We start from the raw sequence: 10,574 nt of genomic DNA, 5'->3' as shown, positions 1-10,574 counted from the left end.
AGGCACATGCGCCCGGCATGAGCTTAGGTCACCAGTCCAGGACTTGAACCGCCATCAACTACATGGGAGTTCAGTGACATAGCCATTATGCTAACTGCTGGTCCCTATAATATTCTATTTTATTACTAGTTATTTTTAATCTCTTGCTGTGCCTAATTTATAAAGTAAACTTTATCATAGAGACACACACATATATATAGGAAAAGCATAGTATATGTAGGGTTCAGGACTGTTTGCAGTTTCCGGCATACACTAGCAGTCTTGGGATGCAGATACAGGAAAACTCCTGTATGATCATGTTTAACTAATATTACTTGACGATGTTACATTCTATGACAGGTCTGGATGTCCTTTGAAAGTGCAGCTAGCAAGATAGCGTGATAGTAAAATAAATAAAGATTTCCTCTTGGATTAGTTCCCAAAATATTATATGAATTAGTCTTTTTTTTTTTTTTTTAAGAATTAATTAATTAATTAATTTTAATTAGACCAGAGAGGGACAGAGTCGGGGGGAGTGAGAATGCAAGCCACAAGGTCTGGGAATCAAACCCTGGTAGACCATGTGGGAGTCCTGCACCCTTAACCATCACTCCACATGCTAGCCCTAAATTAGTCTTTTTAAAATACCTTTTCCCCTAGACAATGTTGGAGAAATAATAGATCATTCTTATTCTGTACTTCATTTTTCTTGACTGCGTGCAGACTTTTCGCCTTATATTGCTAATATTTTCAATATTGTAATTCATTTTGGTAGCTGTTACCTTTAGATATTGCTCATTGATTTTTTAATTGTAAAATATACATGACAAAATTTACTATTTTAACCATTCTTAAGTCTATAGTTTAGTGGCATTAAGTACTTTCACGTTGTTGTATATAATTGTGCAGAATTTATGTCCCTACCTGAAACTCTGTACCCCCATTTAACAATAACCAACTGTCCCTCTCCAACCTGCCCCCTCAAGCTCCTGGCAACTGTTATTCTACTTTGGTTTTGAATTTGACTTATTGGTACCTCATATAAGTGGAATCACAGTGGTTATTCTTTTGTGACTGGCTTATTTCAATTAGTATAATGTCCTCAATGTTACAGCATGTGTCAGAAATTCTCTTTATTCCTGATAGCGCATGTGCGTGTATGTAAAAGAGCAAGTTAAGCACCCTCCATAGGGTCTAACCACACTAGTCCCCTTCCTCCTGTCTTCCAACCTGTTGGACCCTGGGCACTCGTGGTGTCTGGTATGTTTTAAGCTGACTGCTGGTGTCTGGAGATTCGAACCGTAGTCTTCACGTGGGATTTGGCTCCTCCTAAGCAGCATGTCACTGCTGTGCTACAGAGCTAGCCCCAGAAATTAATTTTTAAGGCTAAATGCTATTCATTATATGTATATGTTTATCCATTCATCTATTATTGGACATGTGGGTTATTTTTCATCTTTAGCTATTGTGAATAATGCTGCTATGAACATTGGTGTACAAATACTGCTTTAGTCCTTGTTTCTACTTCTATTGGATATATGCCCAAAAGTATAATAACTATATATTGGTTCATTGGAACAGTCATGATGTGTCATGCATCATGACTTTTCCAATCCAATAGATCATTTGGTAATTCTATAATATTTTTTATGACTCTGTATACTTTCTTTTGTTTGTGTGTGTGTGTGTGGTTTTGTTTTGATTTTTTTTAGTATAGAGAGCATATGTGACGAGAGTGAAATGAGTGAGTGAGTACATGCAGGTGAGTGAGAAAGCACCCGTGACAGGGTCTCATCATGCTGTGGTCCTCTTTCCTGAGCTCCAAACTCCTCAGGATCCTGGGCACCTACACATACCCTGTATGTTTTTAAGCAGCCCTGGGGATTTGAACCTGTCATTGGCCATGTAACTTCCAGCCTTGTAGGCTACTGCATTATGACCACGCCTCAGTCCTTGGACCTCCGTACTGTTTTATACAGCAGCTGCACAGTGGTTCCAGTTCTCCAGATCCTTTCTAAGACTTTTCTTTTACTTTATGATAGCCTATCTAATGGAAGTGAAGTGATTTTGATTTACATTCTCTAGAGACTATTGGTGTTGAACATCTTTTCATGTGCTTATTGACCATTTATATATTTTGGACAAATGTCTATTCCATAAAGCCTTGGTTACTTTTCTAATGGGATTTTTTGTTGTTGGTTGAATTTTGTGAGTGTTCTTTATATATTCTCAATATCCATTTCCTTTTTGATTTTAAATTTACTATGGGGCACGCGCACTTGCAGGAGAGAAACAGAGTAAGAAAGCTCCCTCCAGGGGAATGGTCATACCATGGTCCCTTCTCCATTCTCTTTGGATTTGGAGTACACTTGCACACTGTGTTTTCTAAGTTGCAAGATCTAAGACGAACTGCCCAGTTGGCCAAATGGGGTCCATCTACCAGCTGGCCCACTATCTTTTTATTTTTGATTATTGATGGATCATGTGTGCACACACACGAGTATATGTGAGAAAGAGACAGAAATGAGTCCCAGGTCTGTTCATACTGAGATCCCCTTCCTCCAGTCCTCCAGCCTTTCAGATCCTTTGCACTCACATGCATTCCTGTCAAGTTTCAGACTGACTAAGCCAAGGATTTGAACCATAGTTGCTGTGTGGGATCTAACTTCTCTTGAGCAACAGTGCCACAGAGCTGGCCTGTGTGCTCATTGACTTTTAAGAATGAATCCTATATCGTTAGTGTTTATAGGTAATCTCTTAAGATGCATTTATGGGGCTACGTGATGGTACAGTGGTAGCACAACAGGACTCATGTCATCAAGTTCTTGGGTTTGCCTCCCAGGACATTGGGCACACTAGGCCTACATTCATGCATGTTCCTATAATCCAAACCTGCCGAGACTAGGGTAGAGTGTCACACGGAGACCCTGTTTGATGGGTTCTCTCTCCCCCTCCCTCTCTCATACACACAGAAAGGAAATAATTTTTTTTTATTAATTATTTTCATTACTTAGAGGGTGCATAGCTCACTAGAAAGAAAGGAAGGAAGCACCTCCCAGGGGGATGGCCACGCCACAATCCCGTCTCCATGCTCAGGATTTGGGTATGCATGCACACATGCCTGGCATGTTTTTTAAGCTGCTGGGTCCAGGAATCAAACCGCACAACCAGCCATGTAGATCCAGCTGCCTTAATACACACACACACACACACACACACACATGCTTTATTTTCTAAAAAATGGGTTTGCTTTCTGGAGGATTTCCGATTTTTTTATATCTAATTATTTAGCCTTATTAATGGGTTTTGCAGTATTTTCTATCTGGAATTAGTCACAAAAAGTGTATATGCGTTATCTTTCCTACTCTGTTTATCTCCTGTCTTCTCTAACCACCTGTACGTATTAAAGTGTGACCAGCTGATGGTGTGGTTAAGGCAGCTGGATTCCACATGGCCAACTCCATGGTTCAAGTTCCCGACTCAGTGGCTTGAAAAATGTGCTGAGCACATGTGTGTACATGCCCAAAATCCCTAAAGGGATTGCGTCGTCGGCCTTCTCTCCAGGAGCTGATTTCTCACTTTCCCTGTCGTAAGTGAATGCATGTGCCTCAGAACAAACTTATAAAAAGAAATGTAACTCTTACGTGATTATGTAGTCATCTCTTCTGCTGTCATTTAGTAGGCATTGCCCATATGCATGTACAGTTTAATGGGAAAGAGAAATGACCTCAGTGTTTATTTTATCTGTTATTGATTGTAGACCATCCATATATTCTTTTCCATGTAAAATTTTATCTTCTGGAATCAGTGCCCATTTGCCTCAGAAAAATCAATCGTTATGTTAGATTGCTGCCGTTAGTACTCGTTTTCCCAGCAAACCGATTCTGCTTTTACTGTTAACTTTGGTACCTGGTTCTTGATAGTGCTTGGTCCATTTCCTGCCATCCCTCTCCTTCTTAAATGGTGATCCGTTGAACTCATTCATTGAGTTTCTTAGCTCTGAAAATTTTTGTTTTCTCTACATGCCACTTCCAAACTCTAGCTTGGATTTTTTAAAAAAGTATTTGTTTATCACATGAGAGAAAGGCAAAGATAAGCACTGTCCACAGCATCTTATGCCGCAGACTCTCCTGCACCCCGCTAGCCTTTCCAGCCAGCCAGGATCACATACGTAGCCTGTACCAAGCCCAGTCTTCCACAGGGTGTCCAGCATCGCACTGCTGCTATGCCAGCACAGCTGAGCCTATAACTTGAATTTCATAATCACTAGCTCCTTAGGTGCTTCCAAGATCTGGAGCAGGGTCCTTTCCTGCTCTAGTTATTGTTGTATATCCTTACCTTTCTGGCTTTAATTTTTTTAAGTAGGTTTTTATTCATGATAAGAGCATATGCATTTGTAGGTAAGGGACAGGAAGCATTCTCTACAAAGTCTGTCTTATCGCAGTCGCCTTCCTGTAGTCCTCTAGGCCACCAGATCTTGGGCATTACAGCATATACTCCATGCCATGAGTCGATTCATGTTTGTCATGTGGGATCCAGCTTCTTTTGAGCCTCATGTTACCACCATTCCACCAAGCAGCTCTATTTACCTCTTAGTTTTTTGTTTTTTTTTGTTTTTTTTGGGTTTTTTGTTTTGTTTTGTTTTGGTTTTTTTTTTGGAGAGATTTTCACTGTAGGGCACGTGCGCTCGCCAGACAGACAGAGAGAGACATAGAGACAGAAAGCGAGAAATCACCCCCCAGGGGGGATGGTCACGCCGCAGTCCCTTCTCCTCCATTCTCCTCTCGGGATCTTGGGCACACACGCACACGCGCCCGGCGTGAGTTTTAAGCCACCGGGTCCGGGACACGAACCGCGGTCGACTACGTGGGAGTCCAGCGACATAGCCATTACACTAACTGCTGGTTCCCTTTACCTCTTAGTTTTGATAGGGCTCCAAACCCACAGTTTACAAAAGGTTTACTAAAGAGTGTTTGCTCATATTCCTACTTTGAGGATACTGCTGTTATTATTTTCCTCCCCTCTATGCTTTTTCGTTCCTGTTTTTTATACAGGAACCATGTGTCCCTACCAGGAATTTATATTTCTTAATCTTGCCAACTAAATAGGTCATTTTTTTTTCCTTTTATTTTTTGGAGAGGTTTTTGCTATAGCACGTGTGCGCTCGCCAGGAAGACAGACACAGACAGAAAGCGAGAAATCATCCCCCCAGATGGGATGGCCACACCGCAATTTCTTCTTCATTCTTTTGTCGGGATCCTGGGCACACATGCACATGCACCTGGCATGAGTTTAAGCCACTAGGTCCGGTACTCAAACCACAGTCGATTACATGGGAGTCCAGCCACATAGCCATTATGCCAATTGCTGGTCCCCTAAATAAGTCATTTTATAGCCAGATTTCGTGATTTGTATTAAATATTTTGAGTCATTTGAGCATAAAGGTTTATTCTACCTTCTCTCCTCCCCCCACACTATCTTTTAGAGATTCCATGAGTTTATTGTAAACGAGTGTATTTTCATGGCTTTGCTGCGTGTTGCTAAAATTCTCTCCAAAATAGTCATAGAATATCACCAGCAGTGGATGGGTTTTTTCCTTGTCCTCTCTATTTCATTTTGCCGATTTAAGAGAAATTGTTTTTGTGTGGTTTTGTTGATTGCTATTGATGTTGACTACTTTTCTGTTATATTCTTTTTGTGAATTGTCTTTACACATTTATGAGTATTTTGAAGTTTTTTTTAAGAATTATGAAGCTTTGTGTGCATTAAAAATATTTTTTAACAAACACTGTAGAAATTTTTCCTCAGTGCATTTACCCTTGTGTGACACATTTTGCAAATCTAAAGTCAAATTTTTGTGTATTCAAACCTAATAGTCTTATATATGATTTTTGGTAAATTTTGGCAAAGTAATTCTTTTCTATCAAGATTGGTAACTATTAAGTACGTTTGGAGTTAGGGTGGTATTGGTTCCTTGGTTTTTCTACTCTTTCCATCTTCTGTCTAATTCACGTAGAACCATTTCAGTTGTCGGCAGGCTTAACTGTGTTAATCTTTGGTTTAATGCCATCATTTTGGAAATACTATTTCCTTGCCTACTGTATTCAACTGATTCATCTTTATTTGTTGTTTATTAGGGTCTTAAACCTGATAGACCTTCGGTATTTATAGATTTAACCTTTACAGTTTCAGCTATTCTAATCTGCCCTCAGAATTTATGGTTAAGTAATTCTTAGCTTTGCTAAGGCTGAAATGTTGCTTGCTGCCAGGCTTGAAAATAGGAAGTGATCTTGTAGCTCAAAGAGGGAGCCTATCAGACAGGCCAGCACCCCGTCTCAACGCAGCTTTGTTTTTCTCTACTTGTCGTCGCGTACGCAGTAACTCTCCAAGTGATAAAAGCTGTTTCTTTGTGAAATATGGGCCCGAAAAGAAAACCAACTGCTAGTGCTGGTGATGGAAGTGAAGAGAAAATGAAGAGGTCTAAGAAAGTGATGGTTCTTAGCCAGAAAATAGACGTTTTGGATAAATTAAAGTGGTTTTACAGATTCAGGTAAGTTTGTGGTTGGTTAATGTTGATATAGTAGTTAATATTGTGAGTGGCAGGATTTATTTTTATAAGCTTATACATTACTAGTAATGTATTTTTAGGAACACTAAGGATTTGAAGATATCACTTCAATGTCTCTTATACTTTGCTGAACTTTATGGGGGAAGTGAACACTGTATAGTACTGAAAACTTGGGAATGTTGGGGAGTCACAACTGTCTTGGTATATTGTATATCAAGAGTTACTATAATACTGGGGTACCCTATTCCAGTAGTTTCTGTCCTTGTGGCGCTGCAACACATGGTTTTAGATCATTGTAGAATTCACTTTCCTCTCCATCCCAGCTTCCAATATTGGTCTTTTTCTCCTCCCAAATTATGCTCTGTTTATCATACTAAATGAACAATAATACAGTGTTAACAAGTTAAAATAGCTTAATGGTGTTTTCCTTTGGGATTATGTTAGTTATAACTTGAGTAGAGGCCTTTCAGAGTATCTTTTTCATTTGGGAACGCTCCTATTCAAATGCTATCTAAAAATAGCAGCTAAATAGTTTCACATGTCTTTTATGAACGTTCTTTTAGCAAACATTTTTGAACATCTGTATGAGCATCTGTATTATTAGATGCTGAGTATAGAGAAGAGCTAACACCTCATTTCTCAGAGAATTCCCAGTTTAGGAGAAGAAAAACATTTATAAAAGTGAAACAAGTTACTGCACAGGAAATTCTGAGACCACAGAGGTAGGAGATAATAAGTAGAGGGGGGAGATTCTAAACAAAGTTGAGGATGAATGAATTTTTTATGTTCTTAGTCTGATAAGGATCCATTGCCCTTCCAGCCTGTTTTCGCCTGGTTGTTAACAGTGTATTGTAAAGCTGTTGGCTTCAGTCTGTTCTAGCCAAATTAAAAATCATCCTTGGTTTTGGGGCCAGCAGGTGGCATGGTGGTTAAAGGCATTGTATTCCCACATGGCTTACCATGGTTTGCCATCCTAGAGCTGGCGGCTTGCTTTCTCACGTTCCCTTTCTCTCTCTGTCTGGTCAATTAAAATAAATAAATAAATAATTCTTTAAAAAAAAAAAATAAGCCTTTAGGGAACCAGCAGTTAGCCTAATGGCTGTGTCGCTGGACTCCCATGTAGTTGACCGTGGTTCGCGTCCTGGACCCTGTGGCTTAAAACTCACACCGGGCGCGTGTGTGTGCATGCCCAGGATCCTGAGAGGAGAATGGAGGAGAAGGGATTGAGCGTGACCATCCCCCCTGGGGGGTGATTTCTCGCTTTCTGTCTCTCTGTCTGTCTGGCAAGCGCACGCGCCCTATAGCGAAAAAAACTCTCAAAAAAAAAAAAATCCTTTGTTTCAGCTGATGCATTTAGGTTTTCCTGGTAGTCTTGCTTATTGTTATGGTAAGATATATGAAACAATATTAAATTATGGTGATAATGGATCTTTTTTTCCTTGTTCCTACATTTACAGAGAAAACCTAAGAGCATTGCTATTAAACATAACCTTAAACCTGATTTCAGCTTTAAGGATGGGATACTTGCTAAATTTTAGGAAAGAATTCCATATGTACTTACTAGAAATGAGTATTAACTTATATATCCTTTTGTAATATATTTTTTCTTTTTAGTATAATTTGTATTTAAATTATATTTAAATAAATATAAATATATTTTTTGGTGTGTTTGTGTAAATATTTTGTTTCAGAAAGAATCTCTACTTAGTTATAGATTATTGCTCTTAATATATTGTTTGGAATTTCTTTGCCTGTGTTTTATTTAGCCTTTTCAGACATATATCTTTTGTGATGTTTTTAACTGGTTTTGAGAATTTGATCATGTTTCAGTGCAGCATAACTAATAGCTGATTCCCTGAGCCCAGAGTTAATTTGTGGAAGTATAAATGAATGTTTTTACTACATCTTATGTGTAAAATAGAAAACAAAGCCTAAATGCAGGGGGGGTTTCTACATCTTATGTGTAAAATAGAAAACAAAGCTTAAATGCAGGGGGGGGGGTTTTGTTTGTTTTTGGGTTTTTTTGGCGAGTTTGGATCAGACCGTACTTGAGAAAAAGCTTACATTTCCTGGTCCTTTTCCTTTTTTATCCAAAAAGGAATACTATCTTAAGGACTTACTTTTAGGTGTTTTGATTCTACAGCAGAATCTTTCATGACAATGAAAAAGTAGAATAATACTTTCTGGGTATTCTTTACCAAAAACATATAATTTTAGAAAATTATTATTTCTGCTAATATTGTTTGATAAAGTTTAAGTTGAGTTATAATGTACTTAATTATTTCCAGCGCCCTTAACCACCACACCACCTGCTGGCCCCAGAATTATAATATATTTTAAACTATGACTACTTATGAGAATTCAGCAAACTATTAATTAAAACCTATCACAAAATAAAGACATTTCTAATTATATTGTTTGCAAAATGGAGAAGATTATAGTTGATGGTACTAAATTCAATAATCAATCTACTAAAAATAACTTGAAAACTAAATGTTGTATCTAATGTAAGAGACATATATCTAATTAGACTTTGCTGACTCAGCACACTTGATATTAGTAAATATTTTATGAAAGATCTACATCTTTAAACTGATACACTTTAGAGATGATATGTCCGCTTTAGAAATTTTTGTGATTTGAGTTCATACCAGTTTGGTAAAGGGGTTGGGATATCAACTCTGAGCTGAAGAGTAGAAAGGAAGCGTGTACCAGTTTAGTGAGTGATCCGACAGCAGCAGAGGTCTCACCCTTCCTCAATAGTGGTATTGGTTCCAGGACCCCCTTCGTTACCATAATCCGAGAATGCTCAATCTCACAAATAAAGTGGCATAGTATTCGCATACAACCTAATCTCCTGTATACCTTAAATCATCCCTAAGTCACTTAGAATACCCAATAAAATGTTAACAATATGTAGGTAATGTTATACTACATTGCTTCAGGCATGACAAGAAAAAGTATGTACTGCAGTTCAGTACAGTAGACCCAGCCCCATAATACACATCATCACCAACTTTGCATTTTCTATTTCTCGTTCTTGGTTAAATCCACTAAAGTGGACCCTGTAGATTAAGAGGACCGACAGTACCAAAGTTAATGGAGGAGAGGAATTGGAAGGTATGGTGGCTTGGCAGCCAGTGTGCTCTGAGAATGGCCATGCGCATCTTTTAACAAAGTATCATTTTATAATGGTATTGTCTTAGCGTTAAAATTAGTCAGAGAAAAGTATAGATGAGTAAGTACAAATCCAAACCATCCTTAAGATGAGTAGTGAAAGACCTAAGAACAAATGAAATGGAAGTTGAGGAATAATGATTACCAAAATTAAAGTGTTGCAATATTTTTAAAAATGATGTAAGAAATATTAATTTGATGGTTAAAAAAATCACCAGAGTGTGCAATAACTAAGAGAATGGAATAAGCCATGGTGATGGTGTAGCTGGTAGTCACAAGTTTATTGGACAACTCTCCCCCATTATCGAGATACACTCACACACTTGAATTGTAAAGCAATTTTTTTTTTTTTAGTTTTTTTTTTTTTTGAGAGATTTTCACTGTAGGGCGCGTGCGCTCGCCAAACAGACAGAGAGAGACATAGAGACAGAAAGCGAGAAATCACCCCCCAGGGGGGATGGTCACGCCGCAATCCCTTCTCCTCCATTCTCCTCTCGGGATCTTGGGCACACACGCACATGCGCCCGGCGTGAGTTTTAAGCCACCGGGTCCAGGACACGAACCGCGGTCGACTACGTGGGAGTCCAGCGACATAGCCATTACGCTAACTGCTGGTTCCCTGTAAAGCAATTTTGATAAGCAGTTGTAAGCTTATTAACTATTATTTTAAAAACTCTTAAGTAGAAAAAAACTTTTAATATGCCATTTCACTACAGCGATCTTACAAGGAAGCATATATTTAGCTTTTGCAGCACAGATTTTGCAAGTATTTAAAGCCATTGTGAACTGTGTGTGTATGGAGTATGTGAGTTTCCAGGTGTTTTCTATATTATAGAAACATTTGTGTAGG

General features: G+C 38.6%; 1 protein-coding gene across 2 annotated transcripts in view; it reads left to right on the top strand.

Moving 5' to 3' along the window:
- The window catches only part of RAB5A (RAB5A, member RAS oncogene family), a 32,948-nt gene that overhangs the window by 13,884 nt on the left and 8,490 nt on the right, over window positions 1-10,574 (top strand). The window lies entirely within an intron of this gene.

Source organism: Tupaia chinensis, unplaced genomic scaffold, assembly GCF_000334495.1.
Source record: "Tupaia chinensis unplaced genomic scaffold, TupChi_1.0 Scaffold139389_1, whole genome shotgun sequence".
NCBI classification, from domain to species: Eukaryota; Metazoa; Chordata; class Mammalia; order Scandentia; family Tupaiidae; genus Tupaia; species Tupaia belangeri.
Note: the sequence above shows the minus strand (reverse complement) of the source record. Positions and strands in the feature narration are given on the sequence as shown.